Genomic DNA, 16,059 nt, shown 5'->3' on the forward strand with positions numbered 1-16,059 from the left:
GTTCAGAAACAACCCCCCCCCCATAAGAGTGCTAAGATCACTCAATCAGAAAAGGGCAGTCTCTGCAAACAAATGGTGCTGGAAAAACTAGATATCCACATGCAAAATGAAGTTAAACTCTTACTTTACACCATGAACAAAATTTAACTCAAAATGAATTACAAAACCTAGGACTCAAAATTCTAAAACTTCTAGGCTAACACAAGGTAAACTCTTCAAGACATTGGGCTTGACAATGATTTCTTGGAAGTGATACCAAAAGTAAAGGCAATTGAAGCAAAAATAATCAAAATGGACTACATCAAATTTAAAAACTTTGTTCTTCAAAGAACACACTCAGCATGTTGTAGCTACGCGTTCCAGGAAACAAACTCTCAGAAGGACAATGCAGATAGTGAAATGCAGTTTATTACACTGGCGGGCCCAAGGCAGAGTCTCCTCTTATCCAAGGACCCTGACCAACATTTGTGAAAATATTTTATACCCCATGTGTACGTGTCTGAACCCACCACTCCAAATTCCTTGAGACTTACATAAACCAAGGAAAATACAATCCCAATAACCCCATCATTCACATGCTATGTGCTCATGTGCTCAGACAGTCAAACAATTAGCCAATAATCAATAAACCCGAGGTTATACTCCGATTGATACATAAAAAATTATGGCCTGTCTGGAGGATGGGGTGATTAGTGTATGTTTTCTCTTAGGTGATGAGTAACCTAGATATGATCTTCAAGGTTCCCCTGTGTGCAGGGGTCTTATCCTTCTGTTGTTGTTTTCATAGGCACTAAACACTGAGTTCATAGTCCATTGGAAAGGTGGTTGAAAATGATCAGCATGAACAGGCCTAAGATGGAGTCCAGGCTCTATGAATTCCTTCTTCAAGCAGAGTGAAAGGCAACTTAGGAGAAAATATTTGCAAATGATATATCTGATAAGAGATTAATATCCAGAATATACAAAGAACTTATGTAACACAACAATAAAAATAAAATTGTCTTATTAAAAGATGGGCAGAAGACTTGAATAAATATTTCTCAAAAAATGATATACAAATGGCTAACAAGCATATGAAAAAATACTCAGCATTAGCAATCATCAGTAAAATGCAAATTAAAATCACAATGATATATGACTTCACTCCATTAGGATGACAGTTGCTCAAAACAAGAACAACAAAAACTAGACTTTCATATGATCTACAATCATGTGTCTAAGTATATATCCAAAATAGTTGAAGGAACTATCTTGAAGAGACAGTTTCTTGAAGTATCCTGTGTATCTTGAAGACATACATGCTCATAGCAGAACTATTCACAATCATCAAGACATGGAAGTAACTGAAATGTCTGTCAATGGATGAATGGATAAAATGCGGTTGTTTAGTCACTCAGTGTGACTCTTTAAGACCCCATGGACTGGAGCACACCAGGTTTCACTGTCCTTCACTATCTCCTGGAGTTTACTCAAAGTCATGTCCATTGAGTCAGTGATGCCAGCCAACTATCTCATCCTCTCGTCCCCTTCTCCTCCTGCCCTCAATCTTTCCCAGCATGACCATCTTATCCAATGAGTTGGCTCTTCACATTAGGTGGCCAAAGTATTGGAGCTTCAGCTTCAGCATCAGTTCTCCCACTGAATATTCAGGGTTCAATTTCTTTAGAATTGATTGGTTTGATCTCGTTTCTGTCCAAAGGACTCTCAAGAATCTTCTCCAGCACCACACTTTGAAAGCATCAATTCTTTGTCACTCAGCCTTCTTTATGGTCCAACTCTCACATCCATACAAGGGTACTGGAAAAACCATAGCTTTGACTTTATGGACCTTTATTGGCAAAGTGATATCTCTACAACAGAATATTATGTAGTCTTACAAAGGAAGGAAATACTATTACATACAGCAGCAATGACAGATTCCAAGGACATTTTACAAAATGAAATGTCAGTCACAAAAGAACAAATACAGTATGATTCCACTTAATGGGTATTGAAGGTAGATAACTTCATAAATGTAGAAAGTAGAATGGTGGTTGCCAGGGCCTAAGGGAAGAGGCAGAGATATATTATTACTTGAATGAATATAGAATTTCAGTTCTTCAAGATAAAAAGTTTTAGAGATCAGTTTCACAATAGTATAAATATATTTAACATTATTGAGCTATATTTTTGAAAGGGTTAAGGTGACAAATTTTATGATAGTTTTACCATAATAAAAAAGTCAAAAGTTTTAATATATAAAAATAATAACAAATTAAAAGAATTAGAAGAACAAGAAAAAAAAAGATGCAATATAAGAGCAAATTAATTAGAAATGTTTAAAATCTAAATGAAGAAAATAAACTTCCCTGGTGGTCCAGTGGTTAAGACTCTATGCTCCCAATGCAGGGAGCCCAGGTTTGATCTTTGACCAGAGAACTAGATGCCATATGCTGCAGCTAAGAGCCCACATGCCGCAATGAAGATATAGTGTGCTGCACCTCAGGCTTGGAACAGCCAACAAATAAATACATAAATATTAAAAAGTCATGAAAAATGCAAAAGTAGTTTTGAACAAATAATTATCCAATGTTCTTTCATAGGGCTATTCACCCTCACAAAGATTATGCTTCTCCATGCTTCTCTCCAAGTTGTAAGTGAAAGTGAACCTAACAAAATAACTACAGTTTTTTTTTTCTTTCTTTCTGAAAGAAGGCAAGTTGATTCTACATTTAATATGCAAAAAAAAGGAAGAAATAGTATCCAAGAATACCAGGCAAAAAATGATCAACGACTGAGAGTCAGCCTTACATGATGTTAAAATATCCCATAAAGACCTGAAGTTAAAGATAATATGACCCATGAATGGGTGAACTGAGCAATGAAACAATGAAAAAAGTCCAGAAATATATCTTAGAAATTTGGTAAATAGTAAAGTAGTGTATCAAATCACTGGAGGTAAATAAACAATGCTGAGACAACTGGATAGCTATTTAGTAAAAGGTAAAATTGGCAAACCTTGCGCTATTTATCAACCTAAATTCCAAATGAATCAGAGATTTTTTTTTTTTTTTAATCTAAGTATTAGGAAGCATGGGTAAATTCCATTATAAACTGAGAATAGAGGAAGTGAAGTGAAAGTTGCTCAGTCTTGTCCGACTCTTTGTGACCCAATGGACTATACAGTCCATGGAATTCTCCAGGCCAGAATACTGGAGTGGGTAGCCGTTCCCTTCTCCAGGGGATCTCCCCAACCTAGTGATTGAACCCAGGTCTCTGGCATTGCCGACAAATTCTTTATCAACTTAGCTATCAGGGAAACATTTCTGATTTTGACTAAAAGTTTAGTTAAAGGGCCTACAAACAATGACATTCCATAGAAATGAACAGACTCGGAGCTACAATGTTAGTTTCTAGATATTATTCTCACTCAGTGGAACCTGGTCTCCTAGAGAAATGGCTGATTCCAGACCTGGGTTCAAAACAATTTTGTTTTGAGGAAAGAAAAAATAAAGAAATAAAGGCAAAGAGGCAGTTAAAAGGGGCCAAATCCAAAAGTACAGAAATAATCTTTAAGCTTTGTCTTACCTACTCTCCAACCTAGGCCAAATTTGGAGAAAATATAAGGAGAAAAAGAATAATGACTCTAATCCACCATAAAGTGCTGTAAAATAATAAATAGAAATACATAAGTCCATAGTGAAAAATCTAAAATCTGTACTATGATTTCAAAGGTCTTGTACTAAAGCTGAATCTAGCCTCTGTACTTCAACGCCAAACTAATTTTTGGAGACAGTTTTTTTGGCAAGGTAGAAAAGAACAGTCCTTTGCTTTGCCAGACAAAGGGGGCAACAGAGGGCTAATGTCCTCAAAACTGTGTGTCTCCAGCTGAAGACAGTAGTGAGAAATCTTATAGTAATGATTCAAAGTGGATGTGATCAGTTCATGGACATTCTTCTAATTGGTTGGTGGTGAGGTAAATGGGAGTCTGCATCATCACCTTCTAGTTCCAACTAATCTTGATCTAGCACTTGTAGGCATCATACTATTAATTTCTCCCATCTAGTGGGTGTTTCTTGATCTCAAAACAGCTCAAAGATGTTGTGTATATTCCTTGGCAGGAAACCAGGACCCTGCCCCAAGGCTGCACTACAGTTTCTCTTGACTGTTCCTCTGTGTTTCCACATCCCCTGGAATGTGTACCCATTCCCTTCTCCAGGGGATCTTCCCAACTCAGGGATTGAACCCAGGCCTCCTGTTTTGCAGGCAGATTCTTTACCACCTGAACCAATAGGAAACCTTTCTTAATCAGCAACTGTTTGAACCTGCCAGTTGAAACTCAGGGAAGGTCCTGAGGCTGAATAAAACCTATTACCTATAATAAAAAAATAAATGAGGAACATAGAAAGGCTTTTGTGTCCAAGAGCCCCTTAGGGTCTTCTTGGTATCGGCAGGACCTGAGTCTTGCTGGCTACAATTGTCTCTCCCTTTCTCAGTGCATCTTAACCCCACTGGCTTCTTTATTCTTTCTCAAACACACCAAACCCCTTTCGTACTGTTCCTCATTTATTTCTTCTGTGGCATTGTTGACAATCTTCAATTATCTTATTTTCTTCTTTGTTTATTTCTATCTTACCTGTTTTTCCCAGGAGAATATCAATTCCAGAAGAGCAGGAAAGCCTGTCTTTTTCACTGTCAGATTCCAGTCTTAGTATGAGTGGGAGAGGATCGGCTTTCAATAAATATTTCTGAACAATGATAAGAGGAGGAGTAAATAATAAATAAATGAAATAATTCCTCTGATGTCCAATTCCAGTCTGTTTCCATGAAATGTTTGTATTTTTCCTTCTTTATGTGTAGTTTGTCTCTATGTATATATGGTCTATTTTTTATTTGTTTGTTAATTTGATATTTGTGTCTGACCCTTTTGCAAGCCCATGTACTGTAGCCTGTCAGGTTCCTCTGTCCATGGAATTTCCCAGCCACGAATATTAGAGAGGGTTGCTAGTTCCTTCTCCAGGGAATCTTCCCAGTGCAGGGACTGAACCCATATCTCCTGCTTTGCAGGCTAATTCTTTTCTGCTGAGCTACCAGGGAACCCCGTCTATCGGCTATACTGCGTACCTTATATAGGCTATATGCTTACACATGAAAGACTTCCATGTAGCTATCAATGAAACAAGTGTGTATTGTTACTATTTTTCCTTTTAGAAGGCTAATACTAGAAAGATCTTTAGAAATCCCATCAAATCCTCCTGTTTTACAGACAAGGAAACAAGGCCTGTCATGTATAATTTGCTCATGAGCACACAGCTAACAATTGCTATACCTGAAACTACAACCCAGATCTATGCATTATCTAGTTCAGTGGCCTTTTCAGTACATTTTCTATAGTAATGGTTTATTCCTTATCCTCAGCTCCCTACCTCCTACCAAAATACAACTGGGAATAGGAGAAAAAGGTAGGAAAGTGAGGTCTTGGTGGTGTCTTAGAATCATTAGTGCCTCAGTAGAGAAAGTTTCACTGAGCTAGTAAATGTCATCATGCTCCTTAGCAACATTTTGAAAATCACTACTGTGCCATCCCAGTGAGATTGGCCTCAAATGGCATTGTGTCATATGAGGCTGGGTTGCAGGACATCCCCAGTGTGTTCATTTATGTAGTCTACTATTCCTTAAGAACCACTTTGCCAACTGTGGGGATGGAAAAATTACTCCCGGAATTCCATGGCAACTATTTCTGAATTTCCCATGTTTGTTCAAATGATAAATGTAAACCATCATCTATTTTTAAGCTCTTTGAGACATATTGACTCAAAAGAACAGGAAAGCCCTGTCAAGACAATTCTGCTTTATGAAAAAGTAAGGGTGGAGACTTGGCTTTTCTTTAAATAGTCTAAAAGTTTAAAAGGTTGTTTTTTACCCAAGAACTGTGCAGTTAATTGGAATTGAATGGCCTTGCTTTCCTTTGCAAATGAAGCTCATCCCTAAAATCAATTCTAAATCTTAATCATGGAAAGTCCCTGAGGTAAGGATGTGTGTTGAAGTATAAGTAACAGTTTGGCAAAAAACATACAGTCCCAGTGAGGATGGGGCCCATAAAGGGAACAGTACTCTTTCTTATGGAAGGATGTTTACTTGGATATTTGTAAAGGCCTCATAGTTTCATTCTGTCATCCACTCTTCCCTTTTCATTTAAGCTTGGCATTCTCCAAAGTGCTGTATGCTATCAGTTATCCATATGGCATGGTGCTGTTGGTTCTGAAGGACATGGAGATGGGTAAAACCCTTCTATTAACAAGCAATTTAATAAAAGTTTAACCACCTTATGTCATGGACAATTTTTTATTTATGTTTTTCAAGCCACATAGGTGTGGGAAACTAATTGAAGTAACTTCAGAGAGAATTAGTGTTTGAAAGAAGTTCAGGAGTTATCTTATCCATTGCTACTCAATGTGAGGTCCCTGGTCCAGCAGCCGCAGCATCACCTGGAAACTTTTTAGAAAACATAGAATTCTTGATTTCACCCTATAACCACTCAACCAGAATCTGTGTAATATAATCTTCCTATAAACATTAGGCAATTCCTATAAAGTGTAAAGCCTTGATCAACCCACTAATATCTTGGATTTGTTCTATATTCACAAAGGATTGTAACTCTGTGATAAGTAAAAAAATCAAACTGATGATCTTCTCCTGTCTTTCAATATCACATTGATTTATTCAACTTCAGCTACCCCTAGGTGAACACAGCTTTATCTAGCTTCAGAGCAAAGGATGAATCATTTGGAGCAATTCCTCTGTACATTTAGAAAGAAAAGAAAAAAAGAAGAAAGGAAGGGAAGGAAAAAAGAAAGGTATCCATCATAATTGCCCACATTTCATAAATTTTGTTAAATATAAGCCAAATATAATCTCTCCCATATCAAGAAATACATCTCTTTCTAAAAAAGAAAAAGAAAAACACTGTGAGCAGATTGTATTATTATTATTCTCAATTCATTATAAAGGATATAGTGTCCTCCTTGGTTGGAGGTCAGGGCTAGGAGTATGGGAGAGTAAGATGGCTAGGAGTTTACACTTCCTGGAATATCAGTTTTGGGTCAAGGAATTGTATTTTGAGCAGTCATTACAGAGTTTTGATCAGCCTTCTTGCTCTTCCCCTCTGCCTTGAGCAGAGAGGGGTTCTTATTCCGGTTTCTGGAATAAAGAAGACATAGGGAAAAGAAGCAAAACCATCATCAGTATGTAATGCAAGTGAAAAGTAAGACTTTGATGTTATAAAACACTGAAACCCGAAACCATTTAACGCAGGGAAAGCCGAATAATACACAGGGTCATCTGTGTTTTCTGACATCAAGGGTCATCCTAACTACATTTACCTGATACTTGAGAAGAACTGTTTAATGTAAAATAATCACTGCACTATCAATATTTACCATGCAGCTAAACTATGAGAAAACAAAATATGAATAATCTTATTTTGAGAGGCCATAGCAACAAGCAAAGTTGTGTAATGCATCCACCCAATTCTGAACCACAAGACTCAGTGAAAATTCAGAATACAGATGTCAGTATGCCTGCAATACACGTCTGAAATATTGTTGATTCTGGGGTTTATTAAATGTATCAGATATTTTAGTGCTTTTTTGCCCCTTCCCCCAATTATTATGGTTTTACCTTTAATATTTTTCTTCTAAATTAAATGTCAGGATTACCCTAAAAGTAAAGTTAACATTTTTCATTCACTTGATATAGGAGCATAATCAGAATATTAACATAAACTGACATGTTTTTTAAAAAGTTGCTCTCCAACAAATTCTAAAGGATATTCTCTAGACAGGAAACACGAAAAGGGTGTATAAACCTGAACCCAAAATAATAAAGTAAATGGTAATGGGATCATACTTATCAATAATTACCTTAAACATAAATGGGTTGAACGCCCCAACCAAAAGACAAAGACTGGCCGAATGGATACAAAAACAAGACCCCTCTATATGCTGCTTACAAGAGACCCACCTCAAAATAAGGGACACATACACACTGAAAGTGAAGGGCTGGAAAAAGATATACCACGCAAATAGAGACCAAAAGAAAGCAGGAGTGGCAATACTTATATCCGATAAAATAGGCTTTAAAACAAAGGCTGTGAAAAGAGACAAAGAAGGCCACTACATAATGATCAAAGGAACAATCCAAGAAGAAGATATAACAATTATAAATATATATGCACCCAATATAGGAGCACCGCAATATGTAAGACAAATGCTAACAAGTATGAAAGGGGAAATCAACAATAACACAATAATAGTGGGAGACTTTAATACCCCACTCACACCTATGGACAGATCAACTAAACAGAAAATTAACAAAGAAACGCAAACTTTAAATGATACATTAGATCAGTTAGACCTAATTCATATCTATAGGACATTTCACCCCAAAACAATGAATTTCACCTTTTTTTCAAGTGCTCATGGAACCTTCTCCAGGATAGATCACATCCTGGGCCATAAATCTAAACTTGATAAATTCAAAAAAATCGAAATCATTCCAAGCATCTTTTCTGACCATAATGCATTAAGATTAGATCTCAATTACAGGAGAAAAACTATTAAAAATTCCAACATATGGAGGTTGAACAACACACTTCTGAATAACCAACAAATCACAGAAGAAATCAAAAAAGAAATCAAAATATGCATAGAAACTAATGAAAATGAAAACACAACAACCCAAAACCTGTGGGACACTATAAAAGCAGTGCTAAGAGGAAAGTTCATAGCAATACAGGCATACCTCAAGAAGCAAGAAAAAAGTCAAATAAATAACCTAACACTACAACTAAAGCAACTAGAAAAGGAAGAATTGGAGAACCCCAGAGTTAGTAGAAGGAAAGAAATCTTAAAAATTAGGGCAGAAATAAATGCAAAAGAAACAAAAGAGACCCTAGCAAAAATCAACAAAGCCAAAAGCTGGTTCTTTGAAAGGATAAATAAAATTGACAAACCATTAGCCAGACTCATCAAGAAGCAAAGAGAGAAGAATCAAATCAATAAAATTAGAAATGAAAATGGAGAGATCACAACAGACAACACAGAAATACAAAGGATCATAAGAGACTACTATCAGCAGTTGTATGCCAATAAAATGGACAACGTGGAAGAAATGGACAAATTCTTAGAAAAGTACAATTTTCCAAAACGGAACCAGGAAGAAATAGAAAATCTTAACAGACCCATCACAAGCACGGAAATTGAAACTGTAATCAGAAATCTTCCAGCAAACAAAAGCCCAGGTCCAGACGGCTTCACAGCTGAATTCTACCAAAAATTTCGAGAAGAGCTAACACCTATCCTACTCAAACTCTTCCAGAAAATTGCAGAGGAAGGTAAACTTCCAAACTCATTCTATGAGGCCACCATCACCCTAATACCAAAACCTGACAAAGATGTCACAAAAAAAGAAAACTACAGGCCAATATCACTGATGAACATAGATGCAAAAATCCTCAACAAAATTCTGGCAATCAGAATCCAACAACACATTAAAAACATCATACACCATGACCAAGTGGGCTTTATCCCAGGGATGCAAGGATTCTTCAATATCCACAAATCAATCAATGTAATTCACCACATTAACAAATTGAAAAATAAAAACCATATGATTATCTCAATAGATGCAGAGAAGGCCTTTGACAAAATTCAACATCCATTTATGATAAAAACTCTACAGAAAGCAGGAATAGAAGGAACATACCTCAACATAATAAAAGCTATATATGACAAACCCACAGCAAACATTATCCTCAATGGTGAAAAATTGAAAGCATTTCCCCTAAAGTCAGGAACAAGACAAGGGTGTCCACTTTCACCGCTGCTATTCAACATAGTTCTGGAAGTTTTGGCCACAGCAATTAGAACAGAAAAGGAAATAAAAGGAATCCAAGTTGGAAAAGAAGAAGTAAAACTCTCACTGTTTGCAGATGACATGATCCTCTACATGCAAAACCCTAAAGACTCCACCAGAAAATTACTAGAGCTAATCAATGAATATAGTAAATTTGCAGGATATAAAATCAACACACAGAAATCCCTTGCATTCCTATACACGAATAATGAGAAAGTAGAAAAAGAAATTAAGGAAACAATTCCATTCACCATTGCAACGAAAAGAATAAAATACTTAGGAATATATCTACCTAAGGAAACTAAAGACCTATATATAGAAAACTATAAAACACTGATGAAAGAAATCAAAGAGGACACTAATAGATGGAGAAATATACCATGTTCATGGATTGGAAGAATCAATATAGTGAAAATGAGTATACTACCCAAAGCAATTTACAAATTCAATGCAATCCCTATCAAGCTACCAGCCATATTTTTCACAGAACTAGAACAAATAATTTCAAGATTTGTATGTAAATACAAAACACCTCGAATAGCCAAAGCAATCTTGAGAAAGAAGAATGGAACTGGAGGAATCAACTTGCCTGACTTCAGGCTCTACTACAAAGCCACAGTCATCAAGACAGTATGGTACTGGCACAAAGACAGACATATAGATCAATGGAACAAAATAGAAAGCCCAGAGATAAATCCACACACATATGGACACCTTATCTTCAACAAAGGAGGCAAGAATATACAATGGAGTAAAGACAATCTCTTTAACAAGTGGTGCTGGGAAAACTGGTCAACCAATTGTAAAAGAATGAAACTAGATCACTTTCTAACACCCCACACAAAAATAAACTCAAAATGGATTAAAGATCTAAATGTAAGATCAGAAACTATAAAACTCCTAGAGGAGAACATAGGCAAAACACTCTCTGACATAAATCACAGCAGGATCCTCTATGATCCACCTCCCAGAATTCTGGAAATAAAAGCAAAAATAAACAAATGGGATCTAATTAAAATTAAAAGCTTCTGCACGACAAAGGAAAATATAAGCAAGGTGAAAAGACAGCCTTCTGAATGGGAGAAAATAATAGCAAATGAAGCAACTGACAAACAACTAATCTCAAAAATATACAAGCAACTTCTGCAGCTCAATTCCAGAAAAATAAACAACCCAATCAAAAAATGGGCCAAAGAACTAAATAGACATTTCTCCAAAGAAGACATACGGATGGCTAACAAACACATGAAAACATGCTCAACATCACTCATTATTAGAGAAATGCAAATCAAAACCACAATGGGGTACCACTTGACACCAGTCAGAATGGCTGCGATCCAAAAATCTGCAAGCAATAAATGCTGGAGAGGGTGTGGAGAAAAGGGAACCCTTCTGCACTGTTGGTGGGAATGCAAACTAGTACAGCCACTATGGAGAACAGAGTGGAGAGTCCTTAAAAAATTGCAAATAGAACTACCTTATGACCCAGCAATCCCACTGCTGGGCATACACACCGAGGAAACCAGAATTGAAAGAGACACATGTACCCCAATGTTCATCGCAGCACTGTTTATAATAGCCAGGACATGGAAACAACTTAGATGCCCATCAGCAGATGAATGGATAAGAAAGCTGTGGTACATATACACAATGGAGTATTACTCAGCCGTGAAAAAGAATTCATTTGAATCAGTTCTGATGAGATGGATGAAACTGGAGCCGATTATACAGAGTGAAGTAAGCCAGAAAGAAAAACACCAATACAGTATACTAACACATATATATGGAATTTAGGAAGATGGCAATGACGACCCTGTATGCAAGACAGGAAAAAAGACACAGCTGTGTATAACGGACTTTTAGACTCAGAGGGAGAGGGAGAGGGTGGGATGATTTGGGAGAATGGGAATTCTAACATGTATACTATCATGTAAGAATTGAATCGCCAGTCTATGTCTGACGCAGGATACAGCATGCTTGGGGCTGGTGCGTGGGGATGACCCACAGAGATATTATGGGGAGGGAGGTGAGAGGGGGGTTTATGTTTGGGAATGCATGTAAGAATTAAAGATTTTAAAATTAAAAATAAATAAATAAATAAATTTAAAAAATAAAAAGTTGAGTAAATCATTTGCAATTTCTTTAATAAAAATTAAATGAGAAGCATCTGCTTTTATATTCGGTGGGATTTCTAAGTTTAACCTTATAAACAAATTGATGCTTAACAAGATTCTAGATTTCAAGATCAATTTCCAGAGGTATAGAGATAATGGCTCATACTTTTATACACTTTGACTGAATCAACATGGCAAACATAAATAATATTTGATTTCTCTCAGTAACTCTTCATAGTATAGGAGACTATCAGTTTTGTTATCCAGAGGCGGGCTTGGAGACTCAATATTTACAATGGTATAACCACAACCACACAATTGATGGAGGAACTTGGGTAGAACAATAATTTATTCTGGCAGCCTTTCCATACACAAGAGATTTGTCAAAGCTATCTACCAACTTACTTCATGCATTGAAACAGATTTGTAAGATTTAAGAAATTTTGTACCACTTAGAATTTGTTGATTTTTAAAAAAAATTTTTCTCTTCCTTCCCTCTCTCCCTTCCCCTGTATTTTATAACTTACAACTATCTAATGGCTTGGGTATATTAAACGTTCTTAAAAAAATAAGCCCCTTGTACAACTTAATTTACTAGTAATAGAAAAGGTCTTTGGCATAGCCTCTGTTTTATCTTTACCATTCTCTCAGATCTTGTCTGGACTACCATAATCCTTCCTCACCCAAAGAAATTACAAACATGCTTACACATCTGGAATCCACTGAGTGAGGATCACCTCACAACCACACAAAGCCTTATTGCAGACTCTGACAGTTTTCATTTTTCCAATCCACATACCCTGCTTCAATACAGAGAGGCCTGAGTTTCACACTTTTCAGTTATAAAGGAAAGAAAGAAACAAGCAAACAAACAGAAAGAATCAATGGAATGAATAAATAGAATTATTGTCTCCTTGGGCTTTGTACGATTCCCGAGTGAACTATGTTTGAGTCTCCTGTTACATGTCTATACTGTTGCTTTCAAACTCCTATTCTCTACCAGCCTGTATTAAAGACAAGATACTCTGCTCAATTAAGACATTTTGTTAATTCATTGGTTGTTGGATTATTTAGAGTCTTAACTCCTACAAACTAATGGCCCTTGACTCTAATTAGGCATAAACTTTAATCTTACTTCTGCCTTCTTCCAAGTTGGGGATAGTGTAGTAATGATGTAAAATTTTCAGATGGTAGAAATGCATTCCCTATTCATGAGCATTCCAAGTGATTTCAGTCATAGAGTGTTTGCCCTTTATACAAGATGGTTTACAGCAAAGAAACTGAAGCCCAGGAAGTAACTGACTGTGAGAGTAATAACTAATATACAGATATCCAGATACCTCGTCTACTATACTTAGTTTCATCCTACTTTGGCTAAAAACAAACAAACAAACAAAACAGTTTTAGTTTTAACTGAATTGCTTTACATGTTATTCTGAGTATCTACTATGTACAAAACATGTTTTTAGGTTTTATGAATGATTCAGGGATGTACAACACTGATTCTATCCTTGAAGAAGGTTATCAGCAAGTTAGGGGGACTGTAACAAACACAGAAAGCAAAGTGGCCGTGGAAATCATAACAGATGGGAGAAAACTAGAAAACGTGATCTGCTGGTATTCAGAAGGGTAAGACTCAGGAACGCTGGGAGGGTCATAGCAATTTTTGTAGAAAAAGTATCTTCATCCAAAAAAGAAAACAATGTAAATTATATGAATAGGTACCTCATCAAAAATATACAGATGGCAAATTGGCAAATGAAAATCTGCTCAATATTATACATCATTAGGGAAATGCAATTTAAAATAATGATAAGATGTTATTGCACACATCTTAGAAAAGTCAAATTGAAAAGACAGAAATCAGCAAATCCCAGCGAGGATATGGAGCAACAGGAATTTCCATTCATTTCTGGGAAGAACGCAAAATGGTACAACCACTTTTAAAAATAGTTTGGCAGTGATTTACAAAACTAAGCATGGTCTTACCGTATAATCTGGCATACATGCTCCTTGGTATTCACACAAAGGAGCGATGTACACCCACATATGTTTATGTGTTAGTTGTTTAGTCATGTCCGACTCTTTGTGACTCCAGCCACTGTAGCCTGCCAAGTTCCTCCGTCCGTGGGACTTTCCAGGCAAGAACCCTGGAGTGTGTTGTTATTTCCTTCTCCAACATATGTTTATAGCAAAGGTATTCAAAATTGCCAAAACATGAAGCATTCAAGCAAAACATCTTTCAATAGATGAATAGATAAGCAAACTGTCATACAATGAAATATTATCTTGTCCTTAAAAGGAGTGAGCTAGCAAGACTTGAAAAGACATGGAAAAACATCAAATATATATTTCTTGGTGGAATAAGCCAATCTGAAAAAGCTACATTTTGTATGATTCCAACTCTACTATATTATAGAAAAGGCAAAACTGTGGAAGCAGTAAAAAGATCCGTGACTGCAAGGGATACTGGAGGAGAGAGTGAAAAAAGTATTCAGTCTTGTTGACTCCCTGACCCCATGGACTGTAAGCCGCCAGGCTCCTCTGTCCATGAAATTCTCCAGGAGGAGAAAGGAGGAGGGACAAATAAGTGGTGTGCAGGAGACTTTTAGGCATTGAAATTATTCTCCGTAATACAGTAATGATTGACATATATCATTAGACATTTGTCAAGGTCTACAAAATGTACAGCACAGAATGAACACTATTGTAAATTCTAGACTTTCATTAATTACAATACATTAACACTGGTTCATCAGTTTTAACAAGTGTACCACACAATAAAGACATAAATAATAGGGGGGCTTGTGTTTGGGGAAGATGGGAGAGGGGTTACCTGGGAGCTCTCTGTACTTTATGATCAATCTTTCTGAAGAGTTATATTTTCTAAATAATTGTCTATTAATTTTTAAAATATGTAATTTGTATTTATTATTTTTAGAAACTATTTAGTTTTTATTTGAAGGATAATTTTTTTACAGATTTTTATTGTTTTCTGTCAAACCTCAATATGTATACATATATCCCCTCCCTTTTAACCCTGCCTCCCACTCCCTCTCCATCCTACCCCTTTAGGTTGATACAGAGCCCCTGTTTGAGTTTCCTGAGACATACAGCAAATTCCCATTGGTTATCTATTTTATATATGGTAATGTAAGCTTCCATGTTACTCTCTCCATACATCTTACCCTCTCTTCCTCTCTCCCCATGTTCATAGATCTCTTCTCTATGTCTGTTTCTTCACTGTTGCCTTGCAAATAAATTCTTTGGTACCATCTTTCTAGATTCCATATATATGTGTTAGTAAGTGATATTTATCTTTCTCTTTCTGACTTACTTCACTCTGTATAATAGGCTCTAGGTTCACCCACCTCATTAAAACTGACTCAAATGCATTCCTTTTTATGGCTGAATGATATTCCATTGTGTATACGTACCACAACTTCTTTATCTATTCATCTGCCAATGGACATCTAGGTTGCTTCCATGTTCTAGCTATTGTAAATAGTGCTGAAATGAATGTTGGGGTACATGTGTCTTTTTCAATTTTGGTTTCCTCAGGGTATATGCCTAGGGATGGGATTGCTGGGTCATATGGTGGTTTCATTCCTAGTTTTTAGAGGAATCTCCATACCATCTTCCATAGTGGCTGAATCAATTTACATTTGCACCAAGAGTGCAACAGGGTTCCCTTTTCTCCACACCCTCTCCAGCATTTATTGTTTGTAGACTTTTTGATGATAGCCATTCTAACCAGTGCGAGGTGATATTTCATTATAGTTTTGATTTGTATTTCTCTAATAATGAAGGCATTGGCATGCCACTCCAGCACTCTTGCCTGGAAAATCCCACGGATGGAAGAGCCTGGTGGGTTGCAGTCCATGTGGTTGCTAAGAGTCAGACAAGACTGAGCGACTTCACTTTTCACTTTCATGCACTGGAGAAGGAAATGGCAACCCGCTCCAGTGTTCTTGCCTGGAGAATCCCAGGGACGGGGGAGCCTGGTGGGCTGCCATTTATGGGGTCGCACAGAGTCGGACACGACTGAAGT

The sequence above is a fragment of the Capra hircus genome, chromosome 3, assembly GCF_001704415.2.
Source record: "Capra hircus breed San Clemente chromosome 3, ASM170441v1, whole genome shotgun sequence".
Lineage (NCBI taxonomy): Eukaryota > Metazoa > Chordata > Mammalia > Artiodactyla > Bovidae > Capra > Capra hircus.